Source organism: Hipposideros armiger, unplaced genomic scaffold, assembly GCF_001890085.2.
Source record: "Hipposideros armiger isolate ML-2016 unplaced genomic scaffold, ASM189008v1 scaffold_260, whole genome shotgun sequence".
NCBI classification, from domain to species: Eukaryota; Metazoa; Chordata; class Mammalia; order Chiroptera; family Hipposideridae; genus Hipposideros; species Hipposideros armiger.
Genome location: NW_017731610.1, coordinates 72,486 through 86,818, shown reverse-complemented (window position 1 = coordinate 86,818; position 14,333 = coordinate 72,486). Strand labels below are relative to the sequence as shown.

The 14,333-nt window shown below is 43.8% G+C and overlaps 1 long non-coding RNA gene across 1 annotated transcript; it reads right to left on the bottom strand.

The window, feature by feature from the left end:
* Positions 1-852: 852 nt before the first annotated feature.
* LOC109390256 (uncharacterized) lies at positions 853-14,230 on the bottom strand. Its single transcript, XR_002125533.1, has 3 exons — positions 13,995-14,230; positions 12,280-12,395; positions 853-1,035 (listed from the first exon to the last, which is right to left on the bottom strand). It is a non-coding gene; the product is annotated as an uncharacterized LOC109390256 (long non-coding RNA).
* Positions 14,231-14,333: the final 103 nt, after the last annotated feature.

The following is a 14,333-nucleotide window of genomic DNA, read 5'->3' as shown; positions in this document are numbered from 1 at the left end:
CAGCTGCCATACCTACGTCTTTTATGGGGAGTCTCTCTTTACCTTAGTTGACATTGTATATTCCCTGGAACCATTTTTAAGACAGCTGAAAAGTTCGCAAGGGGTGAAATGGGGGAAGAAGGAATGGTTTAAAAGTCAATTGCACAATTCCTCAGGGAGAATATACCTGTGACTTAGCAAAACTCATTGATGAGTATTTGGTGTGAAAGAACGTCCTCAGGCTAAGACCCAGATGGCCTGGGCTTCAGATAAGGAGAACTTGACTGCTTTGTATAAAACAGGTTTTCTATAGGTGGTAAAGGAAGGAAGCAGTAAGGATTTCAGAAATAGAGATACTCAAGAGTTTGTGATAGAAATGGCTAAGTTCAGATAAGAGGCAGGAACTTTGGAAGAATAAGGCATCCAAGAGATATATCTTTGGGCTGGATTCTTTGAGGCTACCTAATACATAATTATTATAAAGTATTTGTTGATTGGCTCTTTGCTGTTATCTAGTTGGTATAACCCCCTCAATTCAGCTAAATTCTATTTGGAACACCGACCTTGTCAAAGCAGCACCTTGAAAAACTAAATGGCAAAGATTTTTCAAAACTGTTTTCATCAATATTCGGTACATGAAAGGGGACAGCTATAAGAAACAAGATGGGAAAAATATTAAGAATTGAGTGGACGCAGAATATTAAATGAAGAAAGTATTACGGAAATGCAAGCTCTTATAAGAATGTCCCAAAATATTGGGAAGTTGGTGAATCATACAGTTTGTCTACAATGTGTATATGAAGATTGGATTCATTTTTATTCAAATGTCATCATTGAGTGAAAACGAAAGCCTGAAGGCTTGGGGATATCCAGGATGCTTGAATAGAAATCTCAATGTTTCCAGTCTGGATTTATCAAGATGTTTTCTTCAATTAGCTGTCCTTCTTCGGATGTGGGCATGAATCTCCTGAGACTTCGCATAGAATCCAGACTCCTAAGTGTGGGGTGTAAGACGTGTGGCCCAAACTGTTCCTCACTGACGTTTCATGCTTTACCCTGGAAGATGATTCAATAGACCTATTTGTAAGATAAAAATTGTCCGCAGCTTGATCTGGGATAGGAACACATTACAGGAATAAATGATGACATAATTTCTCTAAAAGAGAAAGAGCCCCCACCCTGGCAATGAGAATTTTTTTTTTTTGAGTGGTTTAGTTCACGGCACCCTCCTTCTGGGGAGAAATTAGTATTCCTGACAAAATGCTGAGTGATTTTCTGCTGATCTTTAACAGGGTTAAGCCTTATTCTGGAAACTGCTGCCCCCACCCCTCGTAGACTCAGCTAATTGTCAGTCAAGAATCCAGTGACCTTTAAGGAAACATTTTTTTTCATTCTGTATCTAACATGATTATCTGCATTTAATAGAGAATCCAACAAGGCTACCTATTCTCATTTTTCCTATAAAATACCTGAGTAAATTCTCGATTTGGTCTATTAGGCTTTATCCTTCATCTCTCCTATAAGATTATAATAAAACTTTGACCCATCCTTATAACCAAATTGTCTGAAAAGTTCTCTTTAATACATGCAGGAGAACATTTTGGTTGCTGCAAAGCAACTGCATACAAATCTGGGGCCCACATGATGCTGGCAGCTAGAATTATATTAAATCAATGAAACAAACAACCATATATATATATGAAGATAATACTTGTGGTTTGGATAAACGTATCTTAGAATCCCTGTGCTGTCTGGTATGGTAGCTACTGGGTTCATGTGGCTGTTGAGCACGGTCATAAGCCACAAAAGGACATTGTGGTAAACAACGAACTACATACATGATGGTGCTCCCATAATGTAGCCGCAGAACCATTCAAAACGGTCCTATCCTATTTAAGGAGATACTGAGTTGCTTTCCAGAGAGAATAGATCAAAACCGTGAGTCATACAGCAGAAGCATCCACAGAGGAGAGAACACCCAGAACTAAAGCCTCTCCCATCACCCCAACCTCACTTCCTGCCCCACCTATACGCAGGGAACCAAAGGACCAGGACAAAACTGGAACTTGAACACTGGAACTCTTTCAGAAGAGAAGGGTCTGCTGTCCAGGAAGATCCGGTGCTGACGCCCCTACCATGAATGGCCAAGCTCCAAGGTCCTCCAATTAAAACTTGCCCACCATCACTTTCACACACTTGCTTCCCCTAAACCCTTAACATCGAGCTCCAAACCCTGATCAAGCAGTTTGGGCTTTTGAGCATTAACGTCCCATTCTCCTGGGTGCTCCATTCATAATAAAATAGCCAACCTTTCTCCACTGCAATTGTTGGTGTTGTGTTTGGCTCTGCTGGTGCCTGAACTCTTTCTGTTCTGTAACAATGATTATAACAGAGCTGAATTTCCTGTAAGCAATGGAATGATATGTGGTTCAGGATGATTTGTTTTTCTGATGGGAGCAATAACCGTGGAATTTGGCAATAGATTTCCTCCCTCATGGCGGCTCAATTTTGAATGCACAGGTGACATCCCAGTCAGTCAGCCACTGACCTGTTTCAGCATAGAGGAGCCTGCCCCCCCCCAGCATTACATATTCAGAGGGCACTACAGCCCCCACACCCAAACCTAGCTTGGTGGTCTTCAAGTACATTGCTGTAAATTCTTTATTGAAGACCCTGTACAAGGACCCAGGTCCACAGAAGCTACCTCAACAAGTATTAAGTGCCACTGCCACATTAGCTTTCTGTGGCAGCGTGGAGCCAGCCTGTCCCTGCACTCTGGAAATAGTTCCAGGTTGTAATGATGTGAAGCGTAAATAAGTTTTATTTCTTCCATCAATTCAATACCAGAGACAGCCCTTTGTGAAGACAGAGCCAATGCTAACAAATTTCCAAAGTTACAATACTAGGTTCTCCCATATGTCAACTAAGATTTGATATATATGTGGTCATGGGATGTGGAGTACTGTGCGGGGAGTGGAGTTGATGGAATTGTGATAGATATGTATAATATAGGGGGAGGAGGTGGTGGGTTAGGGGCAGGGGGTGGTCACTCTGTAAGGGGTGAAAAGAATAACTATTGCATTGTTTTGTACACCTAAAACTAATAAAAAAATATTAGGTTCTCAGTCCCACATCCTCTGCATGTTAAATGCCCTTTTCTTCATGACCACCATCAAGTTCCTCAATCTGACCACTGCTCCGACATGCGGCTTCCAAAACCACACTGCCTTGACCATATGTTGCTCTATCACTCCACCTTGATTTCTTATCCCCGCTGAGCCTCAGGCTGCCGTTCACTCCCCCCGACACTACTATCCACCATCACCTAGCCAGTGTCTCCTCGATATTTCCAATCACTCCATCCCACATCCCTGTTCATGCAGCAGTATCAACAGCTTCGATGTTGTATTTCTCACCGTGTCTGAAGGCAGCAGAGGGAGAGCTCGTGGGACAATGTTTACAAAGTCTACAGTAGCATAATGACCTAAGCCTTCACAGTCACTCCCCAAATACCCTGACTCACCCAGAGCAATTTCCAATCCTGCCAGCTCCATTCATGATAAGTGTCCTACGTGGGAGTGCCATGTTTTCATCTTTTATACTGTATTTTTACTGTACCTTTTCTATATTTAGATGTTTACATATGCAACTATTTCCCATTGTGTCACATTTGCCTACAGTATTGAGTACAGTAGCAGGCCATAAAGGTTTGCAGCGCAGGAGAAATAGGCTATCCGCAGTCTAGGTCTGCAGTAGGCTAGACCACCCAGGTGTGTGCAAATGCACTCTGATATTTGCACAACAACATCATCTAATAGCACATTTCTTAAAATGTACCCCTGACGTTAAGCAACACATACCTATTTCCTTTTGGCAATGCTATTATAGATAATGGGAGGATTTTTATGTGGGGGGTTGTTTTACATATTTTGTTCATTTGACTTTTCCCTATGATTTCTAAGAGGACCTGCTGTACAAGTTTTGGATGGTGTTTTAACCCAGCTTGGAACGAGATGGTACTGAATGAAGACTTTCATCTGATGGCTGACTAACAAAGTAAATAATTCCTGAATTAAAGGACAATAATAATTGTGTGGTTCCCTTTGTTTAACAAATATTGGGTTGTCGGAAAAGTCATGATGCATTTTTGCGACAAAAAACAGAAAAAAATACGTGATGATTTTTCTGACAATCCAATATTAACTAAATTTCTAACATATACTGAACACAGTACTACATTCCGGGGATACAATGATAAACAATGCGGGTGTGTTTTTCTCCCCTATTTTCAGTAATAATATGGAAAACTACAAGCATGAGGAATGTCACATAAAGGATTTTAAGTGACACTGCTGGTAGATAACCTATAACAATGGATTCACAATCACAGGACATAACTAGTTTGGAGAGTTTTGAAATGGGTTCTCTGATCTAGTGGTTTTTAACCTGATATCTAAAAAATCAATATATACATTAACTACATAAAAAGAGATCCCAGGTGAGGATTCTCTCCAGTTAAGGTCCATTCCCAGAGAGGGGTCCAGTGAGAGCCAGCAGATGTCGGGGATCAGTGTCTCGATCCTGAAGGGGCATCTGGGCCGCACAATGCCGTTCCCACTACAGATTGGGTGACATTTCAGGTCCTCTGAGATATCCATTTGTAGTTGTTCATTGGGTCCAGAGGTAGATTAACTGTGAACTAACAAATAGCAAGCTTGAGGAGCTTCCCAGGCATGGGTCCCTATGAAGGCCCCAGAAAGGACACAAAGAGTTTATGTTTTTGTAAGTTTGAAAAAATAAGTTATTTTAAGCACTATTTCATTCTTCTACAACTCTAACTTTCCTCATGTTGAATGGCATGGCTGTCGTCACAGAGGTTATTGGATCTGGCTATAGGCAAGTTAAAGTGGGGATTTATTACATTTAATCTTAGCAGGTTATATTTGTGAAATTCAGAATCACTGCCAAGATTAGTCATTTTTTAGTTATCCCAATGCAGGAAGGACTAATTCTGGTGTTCATTATGACACAAAGTTGCAGCACCAGGGATCATGCAATGACATAAACATGTCTTTGAAACTTAGCATCCGAAGGAAGAATATAGTGGAGGAGAAACAAGGTTTGTAATGTGAGGAACCATCATCTAATCTCTAGAAAATTATTGTAATGGTTAAATTAAATTGTAAAAGGAAGGAGGGAGATCCAAGATGGCAGAACAGATAAACACTGTGCCTGCTTCCTTCCATGAACACGTTAAAATTACAACTAAATTATAGAACAATCGACCTGGAGAACCATCTGAATCTAGCTGAACAGAAGTTTTATAGCTAAAGATAGAAAGAAGAAGCCACATTGAGACTGGCAGGGCGAGTAGAGATGCGAAACAGGGTGGTCCCACACAGTGTGTGGTAGTTTAGAATCAGGAGGGATATCTCAGCTATGGGGGTTCCCCCCACAAGGGACCCCAGCCCCCTGACACAAGTCTCCACAGCACACAGTACTCGTGCCAGGAAGATAAGCCCCGACAACATCTGACTGTGAAAGCCAGTGGAGATTTTGACCATCTGAGTGGGGTTGAAGGTTGTGGAAAACTGAGATGTTCTCTTAAAGGGCCCCTGCACAGACCCACTCACTCTCAGGCTCTCACCCTAGCTCGAGCAGACAGGTGGTGACTCTGGGGGCACTGAAGGTATATGGGGGGCAGACTTAGGTGCGTGGCTCCCGGTCGAAGGCTGGAGGACAGTTGCCATTTTCCCTGTGAGAGGGCCTCCTAGCAGCTGGCAGGTAGGTGCTATCTTTCCTGTGTTGAGCCCATCCCCATGCCCATGGCCAAATCTGAATCTGATTGTCCAGGTGAGCTCTGCTGTTTTACCCTTCAGGATCATTGAGAGCTCACCCTACCCAACTCCCCCAACACTGGAGGCACCTTCTCCGGGAGCAGCCAGGCCTGCCAGCATTGCACGCTTTCTTGGAAAACTATCAGAGTCTGTGGACCCCAGACAGGTAGCCACTGACCTCAGTTTGTTCTGAGACTTGCTGAGTAGATCCAAGCTCAGCACTGGCACCAAACTGGAATCTACATTAACCTGGTGGCCACAACTCTTCCCACTCTAGTGACTCCCTGAGACCCTGCCTCATCCAACTTGCTTACCACACAAGGCTTTATCAGTGGGAGCTGGCAGGTAGCAGAAGGCCTCAGAGGGTCCTGGGTTTTTGCAGAGCTACTTCAGGCCTAGTACTGGTGGCAGCTGTTCTTGGTTTACAGTGTTGCCTCTCCCATGCACCTCCAGATTTAGCACAGACAAAGAACAACCATGGATTACTTTGTAGTTCCTACCAGGTAGTCCCCAGAAGTCACAGGCAGTAGGTGACCTGGGCCTGCACCAGATCCTCTCCCAAGAGGCCCCAGAACCTACATACTTGGTGGTCGGCTTCAGACCACAAAGGAGCACCATTCAATTAGTCCCAGAAGTGGCAACACAAGGGGTGGTCTCAACAGGCAACAGCCCACTGGGGTGAATCACGCTCAGTGGGGTAAGATCCCTACACAGCAGCACATAAGCTGTGTATGTGGCCAAACCCCACAGCCAATTAGCCTGAGGGTCAGTCCCACCCACTGGTGTGCCAATAGCAATCAATGTTCAACTATAACAGGAGGGCACATACAACACACAAGGGACACTCCTGGAGCACCCAGCACAAGTGACCAGGGAGACCATTCCAGGGCCCCACAGGGCACCTATTATAAGGCCACCTGGCCAAGACTGGGAGACACAGCAGATCCACCAAAGATATACAGACCAATGCAGGGAGGCTGCCAAAATGAGGAAACAAAGAAATACATCCCAAATGAAAGAACAGTAGAAAACTCCAGAAAAAGAACTAAATGAAATGGAGGCAAGCAAACTACCAAATACAGACTTCAAAACAATGGTTTTAGGAGAGACCCAAGATGGCAGAGTAGATAAACACTGTGCCTTCTTCCTTCCAGGAACACATTAACATTACAGCTAAAGTATAAAGTGATCAACCTGGAGAATCATCTGAAGTCTTGCTGAACAGAAGTTTTATAACTAAGGAAATAAAGAAGTCACATCAAGACTGGTAGGAGGGGCAGAGACCCAAAATGGACTAGCCCCACACCTGCCTGTGGCGGCTGAGAATCATGAGGGCTACCTTGGCCGTGGAGATCCCCTCCAGAGGAATGAGGGACCGCAGACGCACACGAGCCTCCCCAGCCCGAAGCACTGGCTGGGAAGAGCAACACTGACAACATCTGGCTGTGAAAAACAGTGGGGATTCCAACCATCTAGGTGGGACGGAAGCCTGGGAGAAGCGGAGGCATCCTTTTAAGGGACCGGTGCACAGACTCACTCATTTGCAGGCACTCACCCTGGACTCCAGCAGACAGTGACTCAGGGCACGTCTGAGGCATACTGGAGACAGACTTAGTTATGTGGCTTTCAGAGAGAGAGCTGGAGGACGGATGACATTTTATCCATGAGAGAGCCTCTTCCTGAGCAGCCAGCAGGCAGTCGCCATCTTTTCGATGTTAAGCCCTCCCCCACAGACCAAATCTGAATCTGATTGGCCTGGTGAGCTCCGCTGCTCCACCCTGATGACTCACTTGAAACTCGCCTTACCCAACTCCCCAACCCTGGAGGCACTTTCTCTGTGAGCAGCCAACACCACCTGCACTGAACTCTTTCTTGGGAAACTATCAAAGTCCATGGGCCCCAGGTGGGTGGCGACTGGCCTCCGTGTGCTCTGAGACTTCTGCTGAGTAGCTCCAGGCTCAGCACTGGCACCAAACCAGGATCTACATTAACCTGGTGACCACAACTCTTCCCACTCTAGTGACTCCCTCAGACCTTGCCTCACCCAACTTGTGTCCCACATGAGGCTTGATCAGTGGCTGAACCATAAGGGAGCCGGCAGGTGGCAGCAGGCCTTGGGGTTTCCTGGATTTCTGAGGAGCTACCCCAGGCCCAGTATTGGAGGCAGCTGTCCTCAGTCCGCAGTGCAGCCTCTCCCATGTGACTCCAGGTTTAGCATAGGCAGAGTAGCAATATTTATACCAGACAGACTTTAAAACAAAGGCTGTAACAAGAGACAAAGAAGGACCCAGTAATCCCACTTCAGGGTATATATCTGAAGAAATCCAAAACACCACTTCAAGGGGACATGTGTATCCATGTGTTCATTGCAGCACTGTTTACAATGACCAAGATGTGGAGGCAACCTGGGTGTCTGTCAATGGAAGGATGGGTAAAGAGGACATGGTACATATATACAATGGAATATTGCTCAGCCATGGAAGGGAATGGGTTCTTGCCATCTGTGGTGTCATCATGGATGGACCTGGAGGGTATTGTGCTGAGTGCAGTGTCCAAGAAAGACAGATGCAATATAACTTCACTGACGTGTGGAATCTATTATAAAGAACAAAATAAACAAACATAACAGAAACAAATTCATAGATACAGAAAACATTTTGATGGTTTCCAGGTGAGAGGTGGGACTTGGGGGTAGGTGAAAAGGGGAAGGAATTATGAAGTACAAATTGGTTGTTACAAAGTAGTCATGGGGATGTAGGGTATAGCATAAGGAATATAGTTAATAATATTGCAATAACAATGTATTGTGTCAGATGGGTTCTAGAATTGTTGGGGTTATAGATAAGAGAGGGCAGGGGACAGGGTGAAAAAAGTGAGGAGATTAAGAAGAACAAATTGGTAGTTACAAAGTAGGCATAGGGATGTAAAGTAAAGCATAGGGAATATAGCCAACGATATGGTAATAACTGTATAGTGCCAGGTGGATACTAGTCAGGGAGATCACTTCTTAAATTATATAAATGTCTAATAACCACTATGCTGCACACCTGAAGTTAATATAAAATAATATTGAATGTCAACTGTAATTCAAACATTTTAAAAGGGGGGGAAAGGTGAAGGGTAATAAAATAAATAATAAAAATAAAAATGAATAAATAAATTGTGCACAGAAGAATCATTTCTCATCAACACCTACTCACAGGGGAAGGTCTGTCTTACCAAGGATCTACTTGAGCTGGAAATGGTCTAGAAGGGAGGCCTGTCCTGAAGAGAACCACTGGTATTCTCTGTACCCCTCACTGATCCCAACTAAGGGAAGTGGTAGTTACAAGGGGATCTCTCAGAGCGCTTGACACGGGTTTCTCTGGAATGAGAAGAACATAGGGTTGTACTTTGGTTCTGGCTAGGAAAAGTCTGGAAGTGAGAGACAGCTCAGGAGCTGTCTTTCCTGAGATCAAAGCAAAGAGGAGAACAATGCCATGAAGACACCCTTCCGGCAAGCCCTATGGGCATAGACAGCCAGTTAGAAAAGACGCACCACCCAAATTAAGGAAACTGCAGTTGAGGTTCCTGGGAAAAGATCTCTGAGAAACTGACAAAATTACTCAGTGGAAGAAAGAACCATGTAAAGGACATTTGACGTCTAAAGGGCAGTGATGCCAGCTGAAACCTCCGCCAGCCATGTCCCTCCAGTGGTCTGTCCCTCTGAAAACAATAGGAATAGCAGCCAAAGAAGATGAGGTGGAAGAGAAGGAAGCCAGCTTTGGCCCACTGTCCACTGACAACGTTCAAGGCTAAGTAAGGTTCAGGGCTTCACACTGACTAAGAGTTCAGAACGTTTATTATTGCAATAACTGACCTGAAGGTATTTGATTATTAAACCAGAGTAGATTTTTAATGCCAAGAAGTGATGGAATGATGGGATGTTATCTGAATCAGCAGGAAAGCCGTGGAACATTTCTAAACTTTCAAACTTAAATAGAGAAAACATCATTGCAGAGAGTGGGTTTGAAGGAACAGTGGAAGGAGGAAAAATGCTAGATGTTTATTTGCCTTTTCAAGCCCCTGGGACAATAAAACCAGTTTCCCGTATTTGGTCACATGTATGTTCTCACGTTTGGACTCATTCAGATTAATCTTGGATGTGTACTTGTCACATAATCCATTTTAATAAATGGATGAAAGCTTCGTGTGTGTGCGTGCGTGTATGTGTGTGTGTGTGTGTGTGTGTGTGTGTGTGTGTGTGTGTGTGTGTATGATGTAGCATTTTGGGGGCAGAAGTGCTTTAAAAATGCCCTGTGTGAGCTTGGCACAGGTTAAATACAAGAACTCACCAGTTGGGAAGTTGGAGAGGCAATTTCTCTCCGCTTATCGGCACTGATGAAGTGTTAACCCCAGGTAGAGTTCAGAGGTCTAAGAGAATGAAATTTCTTGCACTTTATCAACACTGGTGAGAAGATATTTAACAGCCACTCTAATCACAAAGGGTTTACATCATCAGAATTAATGAGGAGTTAAACACTTGGCTGAATCAGGGGAAATTTTTCAAAGGTGTCTTCCATGGTCATTGTTCCCTCAGTGGGTCATTAAGCACCTGAAGTCAATGTGGTGGCTGTGGCCAGCACAGGCAGGACAGTGTGTGTGTGTGGGGGGGGAGGGGCACAGGAGATGTACACCTGCAGCAAAGGTCTCATCCTGCAGGTATTCTCTTTGTCTCTCCTTGTCCACTACACCCTCCTCCTGCACTCTCGCCCAGTTTCCCATTGTTCATTTCCTAGCCCTTTCCATCTCCTCAGAAGGTCACCTAGTGATGGATGAAGTTCAGTCAATACAAGAGGTTTGAAATCATGTAACTTGATGGCTCCTTTTCCTAAAGCTGTATTTGGTTAGAGATCAAACTGTGCTTTCCATAAACCAGGGATTTATTATTTTTCTAGCTCACCAATCTGGAACCACACACCTGATCTCCTAAAGGCAGAGTGAGTCACAGTTCATGCAGAAAATCAACCAGACTCTGCGCCTCATAGTCATAGATAACAGTTGCTAATTGCACAATACAGGGGCTTCTTTAAAATCCCTAAAAATACCTGAACTACCTAAAAAAGGAAAGGAAACAAACAAAAATAGAAGCCAAGTGTCATTTTTGAAAGTTGATTTAAAAAGTCAAAATCATTAAATAATTGTTCAAGTATAAAATAGCTGATAGACCTCAAATCTAACTAAATAATGGTCATTAAGAATAGATATATACGATGTCAGAGGGGCAATAGATTGGGGAAGGGGGTTATCACTTTGTGAAGGGTGAAATATCTAACTATTACATTGTTTTGCACACCTGAAACTAATAAAAAGTAAATAAATAAATAAATGAATAAATAAATAAGAAGTACCTGGGAGATTAGATGGATGATAGATAATAGATAGATGATAGAAGATAGATGATAGATAGATGATAGCTAGCTAGATAGATGATAGCTATCTAGATAGATGATAGATAGATATCTGAGTTAAGTTTCTCCCTTTTTCCTGGATCTATGAGTATTTAACAGTTTTTTTTGTTTTGTTTTTATTAGCCACCACACTGTTAGGAAGCCATACAATGCAGAAAAGAGGACCAATGCAAGTCAGGCCCTGACTTGGGAGCCCACCGTCTCCAGAAGATGACAAGTGAGCACAGAATCACAACACAGGTAAACTAAGGTTGAAGAGAGACGTTCATTACATTCTGGGAGTCTCACCAGAAGGGACTTCATGAAGGTTGGAACGTGTCATGGGCTGACGTGTGTTGCCTCTCTCCCTAAATCCATATGTTAAAATCCTAACCACCAGTACCGCAGAATGTGACTGTATTTGGAGATAGGGTCATGAAAGATGAAACTGAGTTAAAATGAGGTCAACAGAGTGTTATCTAATCCAATGACTGGTGTCCTTATAAGAAGAGAAGATCAGGATATGGACCACAGAGAGGGAAGACCATGTGAGGACACAGGGAGAAGAGGCCATCTACACACCAGGAGAGAAGCCTCACAAGAGACCTACCCTCATAACACCTTGATTTTGGACTTCAAGCCTCCAGGACTGTGAAACAATACATTTCTGCTGCTTAGGCCCCGCCCCCCCAGTACCACCCCTCACCCCACCCCAGTCCTTTGTTACAGCAGCCCTAGCAAACAAACACGGAGGGGAGAGTCTGTGAAGGGTTGCCTAAAGATATGGATTAGCAAGGGAGACACATTGGGGGGAAAAGGTATTTCAAGTGCAGAGAACAGTACACAAAATATCAGGGCAATTAGAGAGCATCGGGGCATTCAGAATCTCTAAGTGTATCTAACTGCAGGACGGAGTAGAAGCAGAGGTGTGGGGGTGAATCTGGGGCACTAAGCAGGGTGCAGATCTCAGCAGGTAACAAGGGATTGGTTAATAAGGCCCTCTGACTTTCTAGAAAGAGAAGAAAGAGTCTTACCCTGTTGAGGATGAGACACTGTCCGAGTTGAATTTTACCCTCTGTGCTCCATCCTTGGCCATTCTGGTCATTCTTTGCTTCGTGACTCAGCACAATCCTCTGTGTAATGGGAAATGCTGCGTGGCAAAACCCAGGAGTAAAGTCATCTTTACAAAAGGACATTGATCTATTGGCAGAGATTCTGAGGGGTGCTAGAATCCACTGATCACAACAGACGGAGGAAAATCACTTGAAGTGAACATATGCATTGGTCTATATCTCTTTTCCATGATATCAAATTTGTAACAAAATAGATGCAACTCATCACCACAGATTCATGGCATTGCAAAAGCCATGGGTGGCCATGTGGGTGAAACATTTTACTATTAATACATATTTACATAGGTAGTATAATTAGCATGCATAATAAAATATTTATATAAATATATAGTAAAATGTTATATATCTCTGTATAAAACATCTACTTCTATATAAACATAGGCATTGGTTATAACAAAAATTTTCTTAAAGCCATGAGATACATGACTAGATAAGTCAGTAAAATTCAGTCATTGGCTACTATTATTTGATAATAAAATTGAAGTTGTCCTATTCTGTAAAGCAAGATTTGATCATATTAAAGAAGAAACCTAAGTCATGTATTGAGACAGGAAGTACTGAATAGTGATTAAATACATGGTTTACAGAACCATACTTCCTTGGTTCAAATCCTACCTCTCCCATTGATTAGCTGTTTAAACTTGGGAAAGTCACACAACCTCTCTGTGCCTCAGTTCTCTCATGTTAAAATCACTTTAAGAATAATGACAGGGCTACCGGGTGCCTCAGCTGGTTAGAGCGCGAGCTTTAAGCAGCAGGGTTGCCGGTTTGATTCCCACATGGGCCAGTGAGCTGCGCCCTCTGCATGTAGATTGAAGACAATGACTTGAGTTGAGCTGCTGGTGGGCGGCTGGATGACTCAGTTGGTGAGAGCTTGTGCTCTTAACAACAAGCTTGCCAGTTCGATTCCCACATGGGATGGTGGGCTGCACCCCCCACAACCAAATTGAAAACGGTAACTGGACTTGGAGCTGAGCTTGCAGGCTCCACAATTAGACTGAAGGACAATGGCTTCACATGGAACTGATGGGTCCTTCAAAAAAACATACTGTTACCCAATTAAAAAAAAATAATAATGATAGCTGGCATTACGGGACCTGCCAGCCACTATAATAAGTGCTTTGCATATATCGGCTTATTTAATCCTCAGAACAAACTTATTGTGTAAGTATTATCATTAACCCCATTTTCTGATCAAGAAACTGAGGCAAGGAGTAGTTAAGTAAGTAGCCCAAGGTCACAGAGCTAGTTAGTGACAAAGCTGAGATGTGAACCTGGGTAATCTTTATATTGTCAGAAATATTGGACACACAAGCAACAGACGGCAAGGCATATATGAACATGAATTCTTCCTGCTTTAAACCTGCAGTCTCCCAGTGACTTCCTGTATGGGTTCCCTTCCTGAGCGGATATCCCCTCACCTCTTTAACTCCATAGCCTTGCACTCCGCCCCTCACGCTTCCCGTTCCAATGCCCGATTCCTTCTGCTCCCCCCAAACAACCCCGTGGCACTCTCCCGTTACACACTGTGCCCCTAGTCCTAGAATCCTCACCCCTTCATTGCCCTGCCTGGAAAGGCCCTAAACCTTGTGAATCCAGCTCAGATACAGACCCACCTCCAGCCTTCTCTGAGAGCCCGGCCTCACGGTCCCTCCGTGGGAACAGGACAGCTGTCCTCTGTGTGCAGCCAGTGTGCCTTGGAAATGCGCCGGGCGGTTCCATTGTCCTGATACATTTACAAGTTTATGATGACACTGCTACCATCCTAGGTCTCAGCGAGGCTCTGAGTTCTTACCCCATTCACTGGTACACGCTGTGGCCTAGGAAAAGCTCTACTTATCAGCCTCGAACAAGGAATAGGCACCTGATTTGAATAACAGTACTAAGAACATTTTCCTAAGGCACTCTGCTAAGTTCCGGTAGTCACTACCAGAGACCACAGGCAGAGGTCTTTC